This window comes from Gymnogyps californianus, chromosome 10 (assembly GCF_018139145.2).
Source record: "Gymnogyps californianus isolate 813 chromosome 10, ASM1813914v2, whole genome shotgun sequence".
Classification (NCBI taxonomy): Eukaryota; Metazoa; Chordata; class Aves; order Accipitriformes; family Cathartidae; genus Gymnogyps; species Gymnogyps californianus.
In genome coordinates this window covers 15,899,909-15,924,461 of record NC_059480.1, presented here as the reverse complement: position 1 = coordinate 15,924,461, position 24,553 = coordinate 15,899,909, and the positions used below count along the sequence as shown (strand labels likewise).

At 46.4% G+C, this 24,553-nt stretch overlaps 1 protein-coding gene across 3 annotated transcripts in view; it reads right to left on the bottom strand.

The window, feature by feature from the left end:
* FGF12 (fibroblast growth factor 12) overlaps nucleotides 1–24,553 on the bottom strand; it is a 250,365-nt gene that overhangs the window by 118,196 nt on the left and 107,616 nt on the right. The gene's annotated exons all lie outside the window — the stretch shown is intronic.

The following is a 24,553-nucleotide window of genomic DNA, read 5'->3' as shown; positions in this document are numbered from 1 at the left end:
CCAGCCTTATTATTTGCACTTGGATGGCTCCAGCAACTAATGCAATCCTCTCACTTTTCTTTCTTGACCCCCGGCACAATGTAGGGTCTGAAAAGTCTTCTTTCTGTTGTTATTTATTTAACCATTTCACATGGACTCTGTCAGCTTAAATTTGGCCCGGCTTCTCAATTTTGTGGGGAAAAAAAATGGAGCATTCATAAACCTTTAATCAAACAGAAAATATGCCCCCAATATTGTACAGTTTGAATGAAAACTTTTATTTTTAAAACAAAGGATGCTCCCTTGTGTTGCTTGAAACCCTGGCAGTGGAGCAATTAAGAAAGTGAAACTGGCTACAAACTAAAGCAGAGTAGACATGTTTCATAGATCTTCATTGTCCAGGCAGAAAGAAATGTAAACAGGGCATAAATTACAGCAGCCAGAGGACAGATAAGCTGAAGGACAATGCTGGCACAAGAGCAAACGGGTAGAAACTGGCCAAGAATAAATTTAGTCTAGAAATTAGACATAGTTTCTAGTGATCAGAGGAGTAAGACACTTCCAATAGGACCAGTGGGCACATGTCTGCTCTCATCCTGCTCCCTCCTTTCCAAGGAGGATTTTTCCATGCATTTGTGAAAAGATGGTGTGACACAGCCTGCAGTAACATGAGCCAAGAGACCCTTTCTGTCATCTGTAGCACGAATGCTTCTGGTCTTTAAAAAAATCCCTTTTTAATGCTTGAAGAATAGGGAGACATTTGATGCGCACTCAGTAGATTTTTTTAATGAGCACTGTCCCTTTAACCTTTGCTAATCGTTTCATCTTAAAATATATCTATCCTAATAGCCTTACTCATTTAATTGATGAATTAAAGTAAGCAACAGCAATTATTGAGTGTTTTTATTTAGTGGTGTCATTAAATAAAGCAAAAGAAGATAAGATCCCATAAAATACAAATGGTCTTATGTAAGTGTTGTTAGGGATGCAATGACAGGAGGGCATTCAGTCAAGTGTTTATATTGTTACTATCATTCAGACATCAGCTCCAAAGCTTATCTAATTTGAAAGCCACTCCTGCAGATCTTTGCTATTGATTGGTGCAGTCTGCAGAGACACCACTTTCCACAAACTCATTCCAGAATCGGGAAGCTGTCAGCTCCCATGTGTGGGGTCCCCTGGCCAGCTGGTACCCACATCTGTCTGCACGTGTCTTTTCTGCTTGCCAGATACTTTCGGGATACCCAGTATCATCTGGGGGGGGCGGGTATTCTGTCAGCAGGGTGAGTTAGGGAGAGACGTACCCTCAGCTCTCCACCCCAGATCTCCCCTGACCAGCACTGCTGGTCTTTCAACTTAGCTACTACTCAGTCTAAGTAAAACTTGTGTTTATGCCTGTAATTTCTGCACTGAACTGCTATATTGCCAGTTAATGTTGTTTAGAAATGAATTGCTGCTGCATAATGTACGGCAGAACAACAAATACACATTAGCTACATATCACAAATCAGATAATTACCAACCAAGATATTCTTACGCTTGTTCAACCTCTTATACGATGTAATAGCATACTATCAAAAGAGAGCTCGCATTACAATGACAGTTTTGGCTTCTAGCACTTTGGCTTTTATTGTAATAAATTCTAATTTTCTGATTTTTATCTGCTCCTCCCCTCCTGCTCCTAGTGGTATAGGAATTATGATTATGCCAGCTCTAAAACTAGACTGCCTGTTTTTAAAGCAGTCTTTCTGTCTGATTCACAAGCACAGCACTGAAGCATGAGACACAAACATTGCAGATCATCCTCAATGCCAAGAGCAAAGCACCGAGTTGACAGGCTTCACTTCGACTCCCACGTCCACCACCAACCCACAGAGTGACCACAGGTGCGTACCCTCCTCCCCACGCTTCAAATCCCTCCCATCCGTAAAATGAGGGCGATGATACTGCTTTTGTGAGCCTTCACCACAGGAAAGCTTGCAAAGATACTTTCCTGGGGGGTCAGACAGATTTCAGGGTGGGATTTTTCAAGCAATGCAGGCAAGGCGTGCCAACAGAGGAGCCCCCACTTTCCCCATGCTCGCAGATGGGGCTGTCAGGAAGGGCCCCCCCTTTCTGAAAGGACTGACACACTCTTCGGCTGACGCCTTGCATAGCGTCCCCTCAGCGTCCAGCTCAACTCCTCTCCACCACGAGCTGAGAGCCATATCTTACCTCCCCCTGCGAAACCATAAGGAGAGGGCTTGGCACCGCTGCTGCAGAGGAGCCTTGGCCCCACCGGCCACACTCTTCCCCCCTCGCCAGCTCTTCCAGCATATTTACAGCTCGCAGGATTTCTGTGGCGCTGCTATAAATGACAAGGTTGCCACCTTGCTTCACCAGGACTTCATTTTTTAGCCCCACAGTCCCTCTACACCCAGTACCATGATACACGAGCTCAGCAGCCTGGAAGCAGGGAAGAAGATGGAGGTGCCAAGCAAGGCTGGGGCACGTTTGACCCTGTACCCCAACAGTCACCGGGCGAGCAGTGGGGACCTGCTAATCCCACCCAAACCCCTGCGGGCCTCGGGGTTGCACCAACACAATCATTTTGACTAGTAAGAGACACTGCTCATGGGTGTCGGGGAAGCCCTGTCCTTCCAGCATGCTGAACGGGGGTCGGTCCTGCAGCCTCCATCCAGCTCCTGGGAAGCACCAGCGCTTCACAGAGGTGTTTTCCACTCAGACAGATCCTTTTCCATCCTGCATAAACAACTGAGGAATCCAACTACAGCAGCATAGCAAGAGTAACTGCGCCCCACAGGGTTGTAGGATTAAAACTCTCAGTGTATGCAATTTCAGAAATTTTTCAGGGTTTTTTGTGTATGTGAGGATGGTGAAAAATAAGAAAAATACATAGCATTACACTGAGTTATCTTTTTTCCTACAATGAATTAAAAACCTGGAAACAATATTGGGTTCACAGAACTATTTTATTTTACTTGACATTAATCTTGTTTCTTTTCCACATTATTTAACCCTTAAAAGGTTAATTTTCAGGAAAACCCAAAACTTTTTAAACTTTCCAAGGTCTTTCTTTTGGGGGGAGGATTGCAAAATATGTTGGAATGTTTTCCATATGTCTCTCATGGAAAAATTTGAAGTGCAATTAGATAATGATTTGGAACAAAGTAAAGCTCCCCAGGTTATGATTTTATGTATTTTTTCTAAAATTGAGAACAGATCTCATTTTGCCTCTAAATCCAACACTAGTTTTTGTTTGGGGGTGTCCTGGTCACTGCTGCATCTAAGCCAAAGCTTTCCCAGTTTTGTTTCCAATGGTCTGTGTGTTAGAGCAAGCTTATTTTTTTCTTTTTCCATATGGAATAGTCCAAATCAGGTATTTATAATTGAGATTGGAAGGGGCTAAATTAATCCCTTTATAATGAAGGTGGACAATCCCAGAGCATGAGGATCCACAGACTGACAGGCAACAGAGGGGGACGGCAGCCAGATATGGGAGCTGGAAAGGGAGAGTGTCTGCCACGCAAGGTGAACCGGCCACACCAGCGTTGCTGCTGAAACTGAGCAAAACCACAAGAATCACCAATGAAATGAGGAAAAAACAAGTTTGAGTTTCTTTTTGCCAAGCTACAACGCTGTCCCCTGGGGCTGCCCATGTACCACGTACCTCCACTGCACCAAGAGACACAAAAAGCTTGCTACCGTGTCTCTGGCAGCAGAGCAGTCCTGTACCCTACGCAGTGCACTCTTTATGCTGTAAGAGATGTTGAGGGTCCACAATCAAACCCACATGGATTTCAGAAAATTAGGATAAAAATCACTACCTGTTTACATCAGTCCAGATAGGCACACGCAGCCCTGAATTTACATGGGAAGGACACCGCTGATGATTTTTATCTTAAACCACGCCCTTTTTGAAGCATCCCTCTCCCGCCCTTTCTTTAGTTCCATCATTTTTAAGGGCTGCAAGTGCTTGCAAAAAACGCACCAATTATCAAATAGCATATATAAACAGTATATAAGTACATAGGCCGGGGGGGGGGGGTGTTGGGGCGGGCGGCTGCGGAGCGGCAGTGCCGCCCAGCGGCGGCTGAGCCGCCGCTGGTCGCCACTGCCGCTCCGCAGCCGCGCACGCACCGCGGACCGAAGAGGAACATCCCGGCTCGCGGAGTCGCCTGTGCTCTCCCCCCCCCCCCCCGACTCATGGGAAAAGGGAGGGGAAAAAGAAAAGAAAAAAAAAAGGGGGGGGAGAAGAAAAAAAGAGACAAGAAGAAAAAGAGAGAAAAGGAAAAAAAGAAAAACGGGAAAAAAAAGAAAAACGGGAAAAAAGGAAAACGGAAAAAAAAAGAAAAATGGGAAAAAGAAAAACGGAAAAAAAGAAAAACGGGAAAAAAAGAAAAACGGGAAAAAAAGAAAAACGGAAAAAAAGAGAAACGGAAAAAAGAAAAATGGATAAAGGAAAGAAGGAAAAAAGAAGGAAAAAAGAAAGGGAAAAAAGCAAAAAAGAAAAAATAGAAAAAAGGAAAAATAGAGAAAGGAAAAAGGACAAAATAGGAAAAAGAAAAAAGGAAAAAAGATAAAAGAAAGGAAAAAGAAAAGAGAAAAGAGAACAGAAAAATATGAAAGAAAAAAGAAAAAATATAAAAGAAAAACTGAAAAAAAAAACCCTAGAGTGTAAAAGCAGAGGAAGGTTTTTTACAGCTGTCTGTAAGAGCTTTATTCATTTAAACTGGGACTTCTGCACACCAACACCCTCACAAGCCACTCTGGGAGCTTGACAGCGTTCACCTTTTGAGCAATGTCCTAGCATAGCTGCTGGGCCCGGGCACCCCTCTGCTGTCTGCTTGCTCTGCAGCAAGGAGCTGGGTCTCACGCAGGCAGCAAAGCCACCCCAGGAGATTTTACCAGGGGCCAGGACTTGCTGTAGGGTCAGCTGGAGGGAAACGGGGCTGCTGGCAGCCAGGAAATGCTCCTCTGAACGCCTGTGTTCAAGAGGAAGGAGGGAAATGAGGGATCTGCTCCAGTCCCACAGGGCTAGCCGGGGCAGAGCCGAGGCAGAGCCGAGGCAGCTTGCCACCCCGCTTCCCACCAGGCAGAATTTGCAGCCCCGGTTCGCTGTGTGCAGCAGATCAGCGTCTTCGCCACATCCCAGGTAAAACTTGTCGGACTCAAGCCTTGCAAGCTGGGGGCTTCCTGTTGAACCGAAACTTGAAATAAACAGTTTCGGCTCAAACTTGGAAATTACGCATGCCCTGGAAATCAGTGAAGGGAGAGAGGGATGCTCGGCACCTTCAAAGGAGGGGGCTGAGGGACTTTGCCGGGGAAACCGGGCCGCTTCCCGAGCAGGACATTTTCCAGCGCCCCGCAAGCGTGCAGGGGCACCGAGGAGCTCGGCGACCTGCTGCCAACGCCGCGGCTCTCCCTGCGACACCACTGCCACCTGGTGCTCACAGGGACACTCACACTCACCCGTGGCACTGTTCGGCAGCGGCCCAGCAACCCGCCTGCAACCCACAGGAGACCTTGCCCAGATGCACCCATCAATCCTAGGCCATTTTCTAAGGCAAGAGTTTCTCCAGCAGTACCACGGCTCTCCTGCCTGCCCGGGGCCACCGCTTGCTCCTGTTCAAGTGTTACAGCTTCGCGTCATTCGTAGCAAGGCTTTTCCCTTCATCTAACGAGCGGCTCTTGAGCCTTCGTGCTCTTGGCAGCTCTGGGACAGAGGCGCAGGTGCCCTGTACTGCAGGCGACAGGTCAATGAAATGATCTGTCTTATCATCTCCATGTTTAGAAAAAGACATCTGCATGTGGTTTCACCAGAATATTTGGTGAATTTGTGCCATTTTACAGTGCTAGTTTGAAAAAAACTTGAAAGAACCAAAAGGAAGGAAAATGTTTTTCTCTGCAAGTCAAACGCTTGCCTAGTCTTTTATTCAGGGTGCTTCATTCTAAGTATTTTTAACAAGTTAGAAACAGAGTGTGCTTCTTTCTGTTGGAGTTTTGGACTAAGTGTTTCAAATCTCATTCTTTCCCTCCAAACTTTTTGGCACTGCACGAAACCCCAGATCTGTTGTTCTCCCAGCACTAAGTTAAACTGCCTCTCCCCTTCACAGCACGCAGCCCTTGTGCTCTGTACCTAGCAAATCCAAGCGCAGATTCTAAGCTAGAATTGCTTGCTGCTAAATGCAAAGGACTATAACTGACACTGGAAATGCCTACTCGCCTCCACAGATCTTGCTCTGCTTTACAGACTCCAGAAAACTGAGTATGTACCAAGGTCACCTTCACTCCCCGCTGAAAATGCAACCAGCAACAGGGTGGAACAAATCATCCGTTTAACAGTGCAGAGCAACACCCTGCAATGTCCCTGCCAGACCGGCCAGGGGACAGCACAGCGAAGGAGACGGGGATTTTCGAGCAAGCCATAGGCAGCCAAGTCAGAAGGTGACCAGAGCCTTGGAGCGAGCATCGTTAAACACCTTGGCTTTGTTTTACAGCTAATCAGAGAGACCATATGGGTTTCAGTGCTTTTTTCCTACCCCGTAAGGGGTACGCAACAGTTTCCTACGCACTCCTTCCCTCCTGCCTGGTCCTGGTCGCTGCAAGCCAGGACTCACTCAGAAGCAGGAGGCAGCTGCCCAAATCTGGACCTGCAGTTGTTTCATATACAGAATTTACAGCAAGGGAGGCAGCTTTTGCCCCTTTACCATCCGTTTTAGCGCAGTCATCCTATGCAAATGGTGAGAGCTGGGAAGCTTAGATTCTGCACTTTATACATCCAGCAAAATCTGGTGAGCGCCTCTGGGTATACCGCCAAGCAATAAGGGACACCACTCACACAGATGTACTACCACATCAGCTCCAAATATTACAACTTGCAGGGTAATGTAGGTGCACAGATGACAAAGAAAAACATTAGCTAACTAGCTTGGCCTTAGCTGTATTGCTTGTTCATTTTTCTGCAAGCAAGTTGTGAAAGTCCCCGCTCACTCTGTTATTCATAGCTATTTGTTTATGTTGCCTTAAGCAGTTCTTGCTCTGCCAGTCATGCAAGCCCAACGTTTGTAATTTGTCCTATAAAATAGGAAATTAATGTAGGAAAGAGGCTGCATACAGCTTTCCACCACAGCATTAATGTCAAGCACTATATTCCATTTTAATGGAATAAAATAGGTTTGTGCTGTACTGGCTAGTTGCTTGCCTGGGAAAAGGAAATTTCCACGGTCCTCTTGGTCCCACATCCTGACTCCACAGCAAGAACTGAGAATAGATCACAGGGGCAAATCTTCTGAGTTTTTTTCTCAGGAAACAGATCTATTCAATATTTGTTCTTCAGGAGATCTTCAAAACTTGCAGAAAATGAACAGAAAAAAGCCACAAACGCAGCTATTCCTGTCTGAATACCCATTTCTCCTACACAGAGAAATGTGTTGGGTATTGCTTTAGCTCACCACAGAACAAGTACTGCAGAGCCATGGTTTAAATGAACTTATGCTGTAAAAAGCAATGGCTTTACTGCTAGCTGCTCTCTGACTGGCAAACGTATTACTAAGTGAGAATGTAGCAGTCACTCACATCTCTGGCCTATTTAAATAAATCTTTGAGGTTACCTTGCCCAGCAAAATCACACTGATAGAGCCCATTATTTCTAACGCACCACTGCTTTCTCTCCTGGGTACTATTTTCCTTCCCAGTATAGCCTGTTTATACAATTAGGCATTTCCTACCCTGGGACACAGCCTTTGCAGTGTCATTGATCACAGCAAATAATAAGCACACGCAGGATGCTGCAAAGTCTCAGTGGGCCAACACTGAGCTCTCCTCTTAGCAATTTTTCCAGTAGATTTTGTTTTGAACAAGGTGTAAGAACAGCCACCAGCCTCCTGTGTATCTGCAGCACAGCCCTGGGCACAGCACAGGTCTAAGATTAACTTCATTTGGAATATAATGACCCAAAAAGAACACAGCTAGTGCTTTACCTTGTTAGCTTTATGCTAGGGGAAGTAATCAGGGTTTCTATGAGATAGTTTCATTTTATAAGATTCTTCCAGTTTTCGTGGTGCTAAGTAATTACAAAGACTTCCCAGCCACTGCCTGTTACACCAATGTGAACAGCAGCAAGTGCAGCCGCTTTTGCTTGAGCAGGACCCTGGCTCAGGCACGCGATGCCCCACCAAAAGCGAAGGAGGAGCAGATGCTGCTCCTGCTTACGCTGAAATCTGGGGAGTCACCCTGGACTTACAGAGGGGCTGCCAGGAGCAAGCCGAGCCCCGCTCATGTTTGTCATGCTGTTGAATCTGGCGCAGGCAGACACAGTGCCGCGAGCTACTGCGCGCTTGCCGGAGTGCTGGCGACAACCCCAGCACGCAGCCTGCAGCTCAGCGTAGCCTCGCAGGCTAGTATCACCCTCAGCAGCTGGCCTAAAACTCATTCAGGTATGAACCACAGTGGTATCTTTATTACATCCTTTAACACAAGCTGGCTGTGGGCTTCCCTCTCCTCCTCTCGCCTTACAGTACCTGACCTGGTGGTTTCTGTCTCACAGCAGGGAAAAATGTGCCCTGCACTGCAATAAGCCCCTGGTTCCTCTGTGTGTCTCCACAGCTGGAAAAATATGGGTCCGAGACAGCTTTGGTTTTTGCAACACAGCACAGCAACCCAAGTAGGCTCCTGGGGTCCCTGGAGGGTTCCTGGTCTGCTGTCATTGCCTCTGCCAGCTCATGGCAGGCTGGCACGGTGCTTCAGCCTCCCCCAGTGCCTGCCTGCCCCTTGGGGAGTGGGGTACTGGCCTGACAAGAGCTGCCGGTCTGACAGGCTCTTGGGGGGCTCTGACCCAGTGTGCCGGCATGGAACAAGCCCATGTCTCGCTGCCATGCTTGTTTTCCTGTGGTCCCACAGGCACCTTCTTGCAGCCAGTGAAAATTCAAAATGACTGTTAGTGAATAATTAATTGTCCTCATCCTGGATCATCTTTAATGAATGAAAAGGCTGGAAACCTGCTGGGCACAAGAACATGGCTCGGTGATGGGGGCACAGATGTGCATTTCTGCAGGTGTTCCCTGAACTCCCTAGTGAGATAGTGAGAGATCCTGGGGCTGCACGTTGAAAACTCCATTCATTATCTCCTCTTGGGACCCTGAAAATGCTGCAGGAGAAATGTTCATTTTCACTAAGGATGTCACATGCATCACAAACCGAGCACAGAAAATGCATTTCCCTGTGGAAAAGGCATTCCTGTGACGGGTGCAGAGAGAACAGTGGAGAGAAAGAAAACAGGCCAGGCTTGGCAGATACGTTAAGTGACTTCTGTTTAAGCACGGGTATTTGGAGCTCCCCGAGCCACGTGCCCATTTTCGGGCTGTCCCCCCGCAGGGAGAGGGGGCTCTCAGCCACCTGCCAGCTGCCATGTCTGCACCGGTTCTACAAAAGAGGGTTAAGCTGTCCCTGCCACCATGCCACCAACGCGCTGCAGAGTGCATGGCCCGTTTATCCCTGCCGGGGCTGCCGCAGCTGCCAGCTCCGCTGGGGATTTGGCCGCTGATTGAGAGACTGAGGCTTAGGGAAGGGCTGACGAGGGGTTCCAAACCTGCGCAGCTTTCTAATAAGGGTGAGCGTTCAAAAGGGAGTGATGAATTTCTTTGCATCTTTAGAAGCCAAGATACTTGTTTAAGCAGCAAAATGTGCTCTTCGGAGCTCACCTTCCCCTTCCCAGTGTTGGGCTTTGTAGGTGATGGCAGCAGCACCCTCCCCAGCCCCAGTGGCTGTAGGGGCAGAGGGCAAACCTGCTCCAGCTCCCACCCACCTGCAGCTCCCTGAAGCCATGCGGCTGAGCAGCCACAGGGAGGCATCAAGGGCATGGTCTGGCTCCTCATTAAACCCGGAGAAAGAAGGAAAGGCCTTGGGCACAATTACCTTAATGAAGCTGGCAGCTCTGCATGCTAACAGCACCTGATGTGTGGGGTTTGAAGCACTGCTGCACAAACACAACCACCACCGCTTTCAGACCCCTTAAAAAGCATAAGCACCCGGCAAAGCAAATACCAGTCTGAAAGGAGGCTAGATACCCACGCTACAGAGCAGGCAGCGAGTTTGCCTCTTAATTAAGCATATGTTCATGGAAAGCATCTGTGCACTGAGAAGCCTCAGCCCTTCCCTGCTTCTGCAGAAAGCGGCTCTCCCTGCCAGCAGCTGCCTCCCGGCTGGGTAATGATGTGGGTGACATTGGCCTTAATGCCCACAGGAGGCCTGCGTGGTGCCGGCAGCCGCAGCACAGACAGCAATCAGAAGGTAGTGTTTTTCTTTTTCTTTCAAGCCTTTAGAAAACACTGGTGACTTGCAGGTGATGAAAAACAAAAAACTGGAAACTACGGAGGCAAAAAGTGTGGCGAGTGTTTTGGAGAGCAGACAGAGAAGGACCCCATGTTGTGCCCAGCACACATCTTTTGGACTCGGATTTTGTGTCACGCACAGCTGCAGGTTAGGCTGACGAGCACAAGTAGCACTATAACATATGGCAGGGAACATTTTAAAGCCGCGGTTGCTCCCACCCTGATCGGACTCAGTTTGCAGATGGGAGATGCGGAGGCTGCTCCTGCACGGGCTGGGTGAGCCGTCGGCAGGGTTCGATCAGCCTGTCTCGCTGCAGGATTTTTTGCTTCGTTATGGAAATGTACCAGGACACATTCAAGTTCAGTCCGGCTCTGACAGGACATTCTTCAAAACCGGCTGGATGGGCTCCTCTTTCCTGACCATCACAGGAATTCACAGCAGATACTCCCCATCTGCATCTCTGCTCCCCATATTGTACTTACTTTGGTTCCCTACACCAATTATGTAGGTATTTGCGCAGTGTCAGAAAAAGCAGAAAGAGCACAGAATTTTGCACAACTGATTCATTCAGATAAGCATGCAAAGCACTTTAACAGGTATCACAAATTACATAAAAATGCTCTTTTTTCAGTTCCTTATTTTGCTTCACTCTATGAATATTACAGACCAGACAAAAAACAACAAGTAAATAAAAAACAGAAGCATGGGCTGATATTTTAAGGCTATGGATGCCTCCAGGAATAGCTATCAGTCTGTATCACTAATTTTCAAGCTTGCTGAGGGTTATCATTAAAATAAAAGGCACATACATGCATCTAAACTAGGTTATAGTTTGAAAAACAGTCCAGCAGATTTGGATATGTATCTCTTGCTAGTTTCAAGAATAAGTAGAAATTGAAATCCAGTACAGAAGAAACAGTAGCCACAAAGTTAAGAATATTTTTTAGAAAAGAATTTGTCCATGCTTTTCTGTCAAAGAAGTGAAAATATCTGACATTCCCCTCAAGTGGTAGAAGCTGGGCACATCAGGGGCTTAGCTGAAAATAGATGGTTGCTCAAAATTTTTCTATTCTGGGGATGATGACGTTAACTGGGAGAATACTAACTATGGTCCCAGACAAGAGTAATCCTGGTACTTCTTATGGGATATAAATTTAACTGCAAAGATCCATGGAGGATGGGTCAGAGTTGGAGCGTTACTGAACTGAAGGTGTATTTGAGCTATTGGTAGGCACATCTAACTATAATCTATTTATCCTGGATAATAAAAATAGCAGAAAAAATCAAATGCTTGAGCTGCAGCATAACTTATACCAGCACACTGGCTGTTCTGGGGATGTGCTTATGTGATGAACACATCAACACTGCTATTGCTGCTGGACCTAGCTAGATTAAAGCAAATTATGCAAATCTCTGCTCTACACATCCCCAAATTCAGTGCAAACATCCTAAAGGAAAAAAAAGACTACTGCTACAATAAAGATGGGGAGAGGAACGAGTCCAGTGATTGATAATGGACACTCCAGGAGACAGCATCATTGTGAGACGTTACTCACAAAGGCGACTCACCCAAGGAGGGGACAGAGGTGATGCAGAGTCCTAGGCTGGAGGTCCCAGCTCTGCACCATGAGGGGCTGGTTAGGTCTCAGGGACAGAGCCTCCAAGAAGGCTGTCACTGCTGACCTAAGATCACCCAAAGCAGCATAACACAAAAAGCCTTCAACAGAGAGAGGTACGACCACCACAACTGCCTCCACCCCTCTGACAGAGCGGAACAGCAAGGACACTCTTGTAACCAAGAGGTGCGATTACTCCCAGGTAGCCCTTAGGTCCCTGCTGACAAACGTGCCGGGCTCTCCTAACGGGACTGCAGCAATGCTCGGGGTCAAGGGAGGCCCTACCCCACCACAGTGCCATCCCAAGTCTCTCTCCTTTCTCCCATTATCAGCCTCTTGTCAGCGGTTTAAGGGACTCCAGACAGTTGCCAAGAACTGTAGGTCTGACAAACATCCTGCTACCGGGCCACTGACAAACTTCTCCTCAGCCCTGTACACCGTTCAAAGGACACAGCTGTCCTGCTGCAATGCAGTTTTCCTGCAAGGCTGCCTGCAAATTTCCTTCTAGGCCCTGCAAAAGGCAGAACCCTCCTCTGAACTGCTGCGTAGGACAGGCCCACACGACCACCTGAGATGTCTGTGGGGACCAGGGACTTCCCACCTGCTGCTGGATCACGCACTGTGAGCCCCTCCGACTTCCCAGAAACAAGGAGGAAACTCTGTGTTTGATCACCAGAGCCAAAGCAACGGAGTAATTGCAGCTCCATATCCTACGAGCCATAGTGATGGATCACCTGCATGCCATTAACTGGACTGGACCGCATGACAGATACCCTGGGCTCCTATCCTTCCAAAACATATCCCTCCCCCGCCCGAGCTGGGGAGGCATTTCTGCTAATGCTGCTGAGCTTACGACACAGTCGGTGAGAGCTCACCCCAGGCACTACAGGCAGTGAGAACACACACAAATACATACACGCTCACCTGCCAGTTCATGACAGAGTGTGATTTGTAAAGCACCACTGCTTCCACATCCTTGAACATTAAGGGAAAGACTTTTTAATCAGCAAAAGTGCACCCACATTTTGCCAGAGAAGAATTAGATGTAGGAAATATCCCGTGGAAAGATCCTTCGTTCTACAAGAAATGTCAACTTTTCCCCAACAGACTAAAAAAAAAAAAGAACAAAGCAAGATTTTATTTCTTTTTTTTTACTTAGCAAGTTATGTTATCATGGGAAAAAAAAAAACAACAAATCCAAATGTCTTCTTCTACTGGCTCTCCCCTCTGTTTCCTTCACTACGCCAACAATTTCTAGACAACTTTTTGAATCTTTGGGACCAAAGCCAGAAAGTATCCCCCATGCCCTGCAGACTGCTGGGCTCAAATTACTTAGTGGATTATCTCTTTATGATTAAAGGATTTTGGCTCATGTTCAGAGATGTTACAGTCCTTCCCATGAGGGGTCCTGTTTACTCAGCTACATCAGCATTTGACGCAAGTGTAAATGCTTGGAGAAAGACGGACTAGCACCAATTTGGGTTTGGTTCAGTATATTCCTGTGAAAAGCTGCCAGGAGGTGCTGGGTTGGGGCACAGGTTGGGCACAAGATGGAGGAGAAGCAGGTATGGACTTGGTTTTTGCTTCATGGATGCATTTGTTTCCTGAATTATATGAAAACATAAAAAAGCCTCATGTCCAGAAGGGGTATAAGAAATAATTGATTCCAGCAAAGTCATAGGATCATAGAATGTTTTGAGTTGGAAGGGACCCATAAGGATCATCAAGTCAAGTCCTCAGGGACCTTCATGTAGAAGCAAGGGCAAAAACATGTATTTGTACATCTGTTGCATCTTTTCTTAACCCAGTACCTGTGCTGTATAAATATTTATCCTATAACTCTGGCTGCTCTAGAGGCATACAATAAAATACCATTTAATGAATTAATTCTAAAACAAAATCAAACAACATGCTGCACCTACCCAGCTTACTGGGAGGACTTTCAAGCCCTCCCTCACAAAGCCTGGCAGAGATAGAGCACGGCTGCTTCAGTTGCTGCCCCTGTTATCCTTTCAGTCTTGTCACAACCCAGGGACTTTCTTTGCATGGCACAGGGCACGTGGGCAGGAGGAAGACGGGACTCATGCTCCAGAGAGCCCATCTTGCTGGCTGACGCTCCTGCAGCCCTAATGGGATGGGATTCATAGCACTGCCTTGAAAGCTTCATAGCACTGAGCTTGAAAATAACTCAACTGAAGCTGGTTAGAAAGATTTATGCCTTTCAGCAAGTACCTTGCTTCCAGCCTGTATGCCAGCGATCTCCTGACACAGCACAGAAACATCTTTATTTTAGGAACAGGGTGTCATCACCCTGTTCACAAGGACCATCGTAAACCTGATCAGGTGTCTTTGCTCCACTATTTGTCTCAAATGCCAGGCTGAACCTGCAGCCCCAGTGGCCAGAGAGCTCCTAGTTGCCAGGTTGGTCTGGTTCAAACCTCTCATTCGTTCCTGTGTGTTTAACCTGATTGCCAATGCATCAAAAGGTCACGCAGCTGCACGTGGGCAGTCCTATATGAAGCCCCACAGGTTGTGTGCAGGTTTGGCTTAAGTAAATCCTCCAGAAGCCTGGATGAAGCTGTCTGCAGGGACAAGCCAGGAATTGCCTTCTCCAAGACTTCTCCTTCCTGCTCTTCTGCTTTCTGTGGCATCTTTCTTTGAAGCATGACATTGCAGTGTTAGGAGTCCCACTGCCCAGAAGATCACCCAGGATTGTAGATGCTCTTCAGACCTCCCGTGGCTCAGGCTGTGCTCCTTCCCACCAAGGCAATGGTACTGCACAAGTGCTGTCTAGTGGGTACAACAAGGGGCTGCAAGTACCAACTTTTGCTGTGTTTCCCTGCACACACCGAGTTGCTTTGCTCTCCTGCATAGCTGGCAGAATATAGATCCCCTTAGCAGGGTCTGTCTGGAAAGACCCACTGCAGGCTGTCTGATATCAAGGACAGGATATTTATCCTGACTATCAGCAATGGATAAATGTATGAAGATAAAACCTCCGCAGCCCACTGCTAGGTGCAGGTCAGGGTGTTGCTGAGATAACTACATTGCAAGGGTAAGTGCAGAGACAGGTAAGTGACCTTGGTTTGCTTCATCATGTGGCCAAATAAAGTTACTTATGAAAGCCTCCACATGGCCTTTTGCATTTTTAACCGTTTTGCCTTTCCAGTGGGCAGACACAGGTCCTTTTAAGATTCGGACGGCATGCTGGTGAACACTCTGAATGCGTGAGAACCTGCATTTCCAATGCAAAATGAAAATGCCTGAGTCACCATTTTATCAGGTGCTGAATAAGAACAAGTTTATTTTTTCATGTCTATAATTGTATGGTTGGAAGGGACTGGAGAAGCTCTCAGAACGAGGAGGGAAGATGCTTGAGTGAGCTGTGCTGATGGAGAGGGCTCTTGGTTAGACAGGGCAGGGGGAAGAGCAGTGCTGGGGCCAGCAGAAACTGATGCTCCCTGGCAAAACATGCTCTGCTTGTTTCTTTCCAAAGTTCTTCCTCACAGCACAATAAATGTTTGTGCTTTGGGAAGGATCAGAAGGACTGGGCAGGAAGAAAACAAAGGTTTTGTTTGGCTTGCAGGACTTTTTGGCAATAGTACTACATTTCCATAATTAAATCAGTCCCAACCCAGACCAGGAATGAGCAAGGACAAACAAGAACCAGCCTCCCTGCTTGAAGTACATTAATGTCCCAGCATTTCCTAGCTAGCAGACAGGCCAGGATTGGCCTATTTAACGTCTCATCCCTAGAAGTTGTTTCTTCTCAACAAGGAGAGAGAGCACAGAAGAAAAGAAGGAAATACACTGCTGGTATCATTCTTGACATATGGCTATATCTGAGTGTTTGCTTTAGGCAGTTCAGTGCCTGCCACATAACATGGCCCCTCCATCAGGCAGCTGTCGATACTGGGAAAATTGAGTTTACTCTTAATGAAAGACCACAGCCAATAAGCAATCAGCCAGTGTGCTCTCCTTCCCATGATTAATGATCCAGGGGATATTTGTCTTCTGCAGCACTGCCATGGCTCTCCCACCTCTGCAACTACAGGTCTGAGTCACATCCCAAAACAGGAGAGGCACCGAATCTTTTGATTTGACTTAGTTGTATCTTGGGATGGAGAAAATTTCAGGAGCAATGAACGCAATGCGAATGTCACCGGAAGGGGAGCAGTATCCCACCGCTTCAAACCCAGATAAGCATGGGTAGCTGCTAACAGGGGCAATTCCACCCATTCCTCTCCCTGCCTCCTGCTACACCTTTCCTGCTGCTTCCCTCCTGACAGTAGCAGCACTTGTGTGGCCACATGATGACTCAGGTAAGGCTGATTTGATTGAAAATTAACCTTACCAAAAATAATTTAAAAAAAAAAAAAAAAAAGGTTAGTTTCCTGCTCTGGCTTACCCCCCAGAACTAGCATCAGCATCAGGAGGGAATAAGAGTATGTGCCCACAGATGATGGGAGCACAGGCTTGTCCCACTCTCTTACACGGCAGTGAAGCCACTGAGGAATTGCAGCCTCAGTACCATGTTCCTACAAGAACAACCTCTAAGTCAGCTCAAAGATTGAACATGCCCTGCAAATCCCTAACCTGAACCAGGTTTCTCAGCCTCCCTGAAGACAATACTCTAGAGACTCATCTATCTTACCTTTTTAATTCATCACATATTTAAAACAAAACAAAACAAAAAAATCCCACCTTGTCACCAATAAATGTCCCCTGCATGCACAGGTCTCCTCAGGAGGGAGTAAGAGATTTGACAGATGAGAGCCATGATCCTTTATGCATGCCTGGAAACTGCTTAAATATTACTATGGCCACTTAAGAATCTATAGAGACCCTAGTGGGATCTGACTCTCTAAATTGCAAGATCAACCACTTAGATGAAAGAACCTCTCTTACGTTGTGTCGAGTGGACTTGAGAAGGAAGCAGAAGGGAATAATCATCCTCATCCTTTTAACAAACATCTGAAAGTGGAGAGGTAAGAGATGAAAGGAGATCAATAAACATATTACCAAATTAAACTTCCCTGGTTAATAATTAGACATCATAGAAGCTGGCACCTTAAGAAGAAGAGAGAGAAAACAGATCAGAAAAAGAGAGAAATCTCCAAAAGTCTGTTCTCACATGGCCATTTCCAGTGGCAATCACGCTAATTGCACACACAAATTAGGCAAACAATCATGAATGCATTTTTCAAAATCAAGCCGCACTTGTGTTACTCTTGCAAGAGTTTCCAATCAACAGTTTTCAATTGCAAATACAGAACAGTTTAGTCATCAAAAAGCAAAAGGACGAAGAATATACTGAACACGAAAGGAAGACAATCTCTTCCCTATCTTTCCCATGCTTCTGTAACCAATTCCTTCTGAACATTTAAAAGAACATTTTCTATTGACACAAACCATAAAAAGACTTCGGTTTAATGAGCTCCTCTCATCTTAAAAATACAGAGATAAAAATGTAAATGCACAATAGAGTGTTTCAAGTAACTTTGAAGGGGCTATTATCGAAGTATAAACATGACTATCTACCATCTGACATCCTGACTGCTACTAATATTCTTTATGGAAATTTAAATAATTGTTTCAAAGCGTAATTTACCCTTTCATCATTAAAATTACTTACGTCTTATAATTCACCTAGCTTAGAGCAATGAAAATACAGTCTGCTTTCCTTCTCTGAATAAGCACAGTTTTAGCAAATCACTTAAGCACAGGCTTAAAATTAACTAGCTGATTGAGGTCACAGCCCACTTTGCCTATGTGTTGGCATGCAGCTGCAGGTGATGTAGAGAGGATAAGCAAGCCCTAAACAACAGAGAAATCCCTGTTTTCTCTGAAATCTACCTCCTGAGACATCTCCATTAACATTTAGTGTGCAGAAGCTGTAACTGAGCACTTTAAAATCAGTGCTGTTGCCGATTCAGTGTTAGAAACCTTCACCGAGCAAGGCTCTCTTTGGAGGGATGGAAGGACAGGGCATTTGTTAGCCACACATCCATCACTGCGCTATCCCAGCTGCTGGCTGGCCACTTGCTAACCCTGCAGGCCTTGGCTTACGGGTCGCACTTAACCCTTAGAAAGCAATTACCTTCATCTGTTTCTCTTAACAGGCAGCCAACATATTCTCCCTGCCAAGCTGCACTCCTACTGAACCTTAAATACTTTTACGTGAGAAATTTATAATGTGTGGGCTTTTAATGGGAGCTTACTGAATGGCTGGGAGTCTCAAATGCCTCTTAAAGCACAAATGAGGAATCTCAACTGTACTCTAAAATTCTCACAGCACGTCTTCTGCTAAATACCTAAAATCCTAACCCGTTCCCCCAGTTCCAGTGTCCAGACAGAGTAATATTAAACTACTTTGAAACTTACAGTTCTTCAGTGGTCCGTACAGGTCCTGGGTTAGTCCCACAGCTACTTTGCAAAGAGGGCAGTATTGTCTCCATTGTACAGACAGGGCAACAAGGCAGAAGGAGGTGTGGTGGCACCCAGGGTGGAGTTACATGCAGACACCCACAGCCTAAATGTTAGACTGAGCAACTCTCCCTGGCTTCCCCTACACTCGGTGGAGATCTTGTCAATACAATCAATGGGATTTAAGCTGCAGCTCATCTCACCATGCAGGAGATGCGTACTACAAAGGAGCTCAGTTGTAGCCCAGATATTCTGGTTCCTCTCCTCTGGCTGCAGGGTAAGCCCAGATCAGCTGCAGAGATCTGCACAGGAGGGGCAGCATCTCGCTCCTCGCCCCACCATCTCGCATCAGCACAGAACCGGCTCCCCGACTCTCGCTCTGGTCCATGGGCAGCCGACCGCCACTGCAGCTCATCAGGCAGAATGGAGTTCAAAGCATCCAAAAGATGAAACCGTGTCTCAAGGTGATCCCCCACGCTTCATGACACACAGAGCTTTCAGCACGGCCATCCTCATCTCCTGACGTGGCCAAACGGCTGACTGAGGTTGTGTCCACACACAGCTTGAGATACCAGTTAAAACACAGGCTTGTAGGGACTGACAGCTACAGAAACTCATCGTTTGGCCATAATAGCCTATTCACCAGCCTGCTCTCCTTTCTGCACCCCACATGACAACTACCATCACTCCAGCTGAACTGACCCCACCGTTTGTGAGCCCCTGGGGATGGGCAAGGTCCCATCTGGTCCATCGTAAATGAAGGCAAAGCAAATAAATGCCTTGCCTTGTTTTTCTTGGTGCTCGAGGCAAGGGAAGGAATGAAGGAAAGATGCCTGCCTATGGCCCCAGGAAACAAATGGAAGAGCTGCTTTTGTCAGCAGGCACTGCCAGGTGAGGATGGGGAGTGCCACTACACATGGCATGCCACAAAGGCCGGTCCGGCTCAGGTCCTCCTGCTCTTCAAAAAGAGACTTCTCATTCTGGAGGACACACTGAACTGAGGCAATCATGGGCACTTGGATTTATCTAGGATTCAGTTCTCCTCCATGGCAAACTGGTTTGTATGAGATGTCTACTTGAGCTTTTTGATGGAACTGGAATTCAGAGATGGGCTGTTTGACAGTGCAGCCACTTTCCCCTTCAGCTCTAGATCGGTCTCTGTTGGAGAGCTGGGCGTGCAGCTGACAGCCACAGAGAGGGGAGAAGTCACGGGGAAGAACATGAAAAGCAAACCTGAGCTACCAGTAAACCCAGGAGTATTTCCCTTCCATGCACAAGAATCAGAAAATCATTTAAGGACAAAAAAAATTAGAAAGAAGCCTAAGAGGAGGTTTCAATTCATTTTTCCCATTTACCCCTGCAATGTTCAAGCTATAGTTTGTGTGTGCTGTTGTGCTCCTCTCATTGCAACAAGCACTTACTAGAACTGGGAATGGTTTAGAGAAATGCAACAAAGAAGATCAAAGACTCTTCAGACTGTAAGAGAGACAGCTTAGCAGGGGTATACTTGAGGTCCATGAAATCACAAGTAGCATGAGAGGAGGACAGGATCTGTTATTCACTAGCTTGTTCAGTACTAGGTCTCAGGAAAGCATCAATCCAAGCTAGTAGGAACCAAGTTCAAAACAAAGGAAAGGAGGGGCTTCTTCATGCAACAGGTCTGAGGAAATCCTTTCCACAGGACACTATGATGCAAAAAATGTACGTGAACTCAAGGGGAATCTGGTCAAGTACATGGAAGAGAAATCCACTGAGAATTTCTAAGTACATTAAACCATATCTGACTCAGAAAATTTTCTAAGCTGAAAACAGCTAGCACCTGGGAAAGCATTTGGGGGACACATCATATTGCTGCTTTCTTACTTTTTTCTATCTGTTTAATGTGGATGGAGAAAGACTACTGGGCTAGATGGACACTTTATTCTGGCCCAGTTTAATTGCTCTCATTTTTCTGTTAATTGATGCTGCTTCCATATGTCTCTTTTTTTTGGTGACTTTTTTCAGAGGCTTCTTTTTTGCCAAATAATGCTCTCCAGTCTATATTAAATCCAGTGAAGATCTGGCTCTATAACACAACAGTGCTGTGGATAAAGTGAAGCTGAAATAGGGAGTAAGACACACTGGCTCCTGGTCTCAAGGCTTAAAGAGAGATTATAAAAGTGCTAAAACAGAAGACTGTCCCTTGGCAGTTAGTGGGGCAACACGTGCTCACTGAGTAGCAAGCACGTCCTTCCTCTCTAACATTTAATCCCAGCAGTGTTTTACCAGCCAAATGAACATTCCCATAAATAATAGAGACACGATGCCTTTCTCTCCTCCCCAGCACTGTGCCGTCTTCCCCTTCTACAGCCTGGGAGCAATGAAGCAGTGGGGAAAGGCTATTAAGTTTGAGACTTGCACCTAGTTTGGAGCTCACCCGAGTGAGCAGGGGGACAGGAGAGAAAGAGAAGTGATGCCTCCAGGCTGAGCAAGGGGGATGCACCCAGCCCTTCCTCCCTGCTCTGGGTGGGAGTCAGACCCACACCTGCCTTTCCAGCACACTTCAAGGCTCTGCATTTCTCTCTCTGCATCCTGCCAGGCCCTTGTCAAAACAGGATTTTCTTATGAAAACCCTTTTTCCTCAGTGGACATGTAACATAGGCAATAAACTCTCCCCACAGTGCAGGGCCACCTTGTGCCGGTACAGCTGCTAGCACAGTCCCCAAGAGGCACCCTTGGCTGTTCTGCAAAGCAGCGTGCCTGTCTGGATCTTTCTTCCAATTTGTTTTTTTTTCCCCACTACTAACAAAGAAAAGCCTCTGGTTTTAGTATTTTTATATTTAGCAGATTATCATATAGAAACTGTGTTTCCTGACTTTCTCTGGGAGGTTGGAGCATCCCTTGCTGAGGGGAGAGCTTGCCTTGCCAGCCAGCATATTAGACAGAGAAGTATTGACCTAAAGGGCATGGGCTGTGGATGGGCAGGAGAGAAGCTCTCATGGCAGTGCTCTCAGCAAGACCCACCACTTGCCAGGAACGCCAAAAAAGTGCAAAATTCATTCACTAAAGTGTTTCCTCAGAAAAAGACATGCTCCCACTTAACTGTGCTTCTTATTCGTACTTCACATACCATCTGAAGAAATTTGATCGTTCTAATTCACCTTTTCTAACCTTAGAAAAAGCCCCAAACCAACCCTAAAAAACAAAGTCACGTCACCTTCTTGGCCGAGGTGCTATGAATGAGTTGCAGGGCAGTAACTGATCTCCAAGCAAGATGCTTTAAGATGTGTGTCAGCCATTTACCAGGCAAGGTGGGGGCAGGGAAGGTGCATTTCACTTGCTGAGCAGCCTGCAAGTGGCTGGGACATGAATTATATCCCCAGAACTGCCTCTTCAGGTTAAGGGTGAGAACAGTAAAGGATTCATCACAGAAACTCCAGCAGATGCAGAAACAGAGGAAACAGCAAACCGAGTTTCTTTGTCTTATCCATAACAGGTAAATCCCAGTTATGAGAGAGGAACACTCGAGCACAGTTGCAGGACGTTAAGCCATACGTGAATATTTGTATACGTAGTTGTCTGATCAACCAACAGAATATTTATAAAGATTATACCCTGCTTGCACAGAACATAAATACCTGGGGAAATCAGCCTTTCAAAAGCAACAGCTAAGAGTCCCTCCAGTCTCACCAATACACCACCTAGAATACCCCTAAGCTCTTTCTAAACTCAAGAAGCAGGTAAGTAAAGGGCCTGGGCACACAGAGCTGGGAGCAAAGGGAGCACCGTGCACCAGGACATAGGAAGGTGTCCCCAGACTGTCAAGGTCTGTGCTTGAATTTCACTTCTGGGATTCCACGTAGGGTGAGGCGCACTTAAAGATGCTCTAACTGCTACTTGATTTTGTTTATAAAAGCCCATGGTATGCATGCTCCTGCAAGAGACCAGAGCCTGTTGTGTCAGGGCTATCCACACATAAAATGAAAAGCTGCTGTCTCCTCCAGCAAAAAACAGCCACCGAAGAGGATAAGCAACGGCAACAGTAAGTCACAGGAACTCAGAAAAGCAGTGGCAGCACGTTGGCTGCCCAGTCCCACCAGCAGTATAATCATTATTATTTTGTTTGGTTTGATTTTCATTTCATATTGCGACAAAAGAGGAAATCCAGAACTTGAGAAGAAATTTGCAGCATGGAGGACCTGGCAATACCTTTCCAGTGGTCATTTGTAGACACACCAACATCACAGAGATGCTTGAGTATTGTCACTGTGGGAGTATCATGGACACTTTTGATCCTTGTGCTTTTCCAGTTTGAACGCTCTGTTTGAGTATGTCCAGCTCCACCCCAGGCCCCATAAGGAAGACTGCTATGGCCTGTCCCTCCCTCCTAGCATACTTGGGATCCTCCCAGCAGACTTCCCCATCCTGAAAAGTCACTAGACTAAGGCAGAGCAGGGAGCTCCGTGTTGGGTACTTTTATCCACAAAGCAAGCACAGCATGTCCAGCTATATTTTTAAGCCAGTTTCATTAAAAGTCCTTCCTTCTCCATTCCTCTTCTTCAGTGCTCTCAGCTCCTTATTCCACTCCCATGCTCATGTAGCCCTCCCACACTGTCCATGTCTTTTCCACCCACTGTGTATCCAAGTTTTGCATTTAAAACACTTCTCTATGCTTCTGTATGCCCACACACATGCATTTGCCTACTCCCGGACCTTTCTCCTGAAGGTCCCAGCATTTCCTCTGCATCTGGCCCACGGTCCCTGCAGGTACACTTGCATGGTCAATGGCACACCAAAGAAGTCTGTTTGAGAAGAGACACTGGAAGAAGAGCTAAAAACTAAGACCAAATTGACTATGTTTGTCACAGTCCCAGCACAGGGCAGGGGATTTTCTTGTTCTCTCTACACCTTGTCCTATCTTGAGGAGGACCAGCAACCTCAGCAAGTGGGTATCAGGCCTACAACCCTGGGAATAAGGCCAGTGCATTTCTCAGATAAAAGACTCCTGACCTACAGCAAATGGATGCCCCAGCTGGTCCCGTGTATAGCTGTGGCTTTATAAAAAGACTCACTGAGAAACTAGTGGGACACATACAAGAACAGAGAGCAGAAACTCCCCATCTCAGCTCTGCCAGAGCCAAGCAATGACTTCAGTCAAGTCACTTCATCTCACTGTACTTACTGTTGCCCACCCATCCCCTCAGTGGCACAAAGCGAGCTGATGAGGACTGAGCAGCGTGATTGCTGGGCTATGCACAAGTGAGTTTTCAAGTGAACAATGGCTGTGAATGCACATTAAAGCAGGAAGAGAACACTAATAAGGAAACAATTAATTATTTCATGTTTTTTAGAATGGATTTTTTCCTATTCTTTCCTCTTATCTGGAACAAAGAAAGCTATGAGGGAATAAATACAATTCCAGAGATAATCCACACTTTGGATCCTGGAAGCATTCGGTGCCAACTTCTGGAAAACAAAACAATGATAATGACTCACGCTGGGCCTGTGGGTGGCTCATCACAAAATTAGCATCAGCTTCCATGCTCCCAGCTGAGATTGGCTTTGCTGGGTTGTTTTCACAGATCCCCAGGACTGCAATTTAGCACATGCAAATAGGCCCAGCAGCCAATCGCAGCCACAATACTAGAAAGGCATAAACATGCCATTTAGAAAAATGCTTTGCCATACAAAACATGATTACCTCCTTCCATGCCATTTCAGGCTATGGGAAGAAACGCTATTTTTATTATTAAACGTTACACATCTCTTTTCCTCCAAGGGGAAGAATCTATTTAAAGGCCTTTTAAGCAAACATCTATTCATACAATTGAAAGCTTTGTGTACTACCATCGCATTTAGGGAAGCGATTGTCCCCCTGTACTCAGCACTGGTGAGGTCACACCTCGAATACTGTGTTCAGTTTTGGGCTCCTCACTGCAAGAAAGACATTGAGGTGCTGGAGTGTGTCCAAAGAAGGGCAACGAAGCTCGTGAAGGGTCTAGAGAACAAGTCCTGTGAGGAGCAGCTGAGGGAACTGGGGTTGTTTAGCCTGGAGAAAAGAAGGCTCAGGGGAGACCTTATCGCTCTCTACAACTACCTGGAAGGAGGTTGTAGCAAGGTGGGTGTCAGTCTCTTCTCCCAAGTAACAAGCGATAGGACAAGAGGAAATGGCCTCAAGTTGTACCAGGGGAAGTTTAGATTGGATATTAGGAAAAATTTCT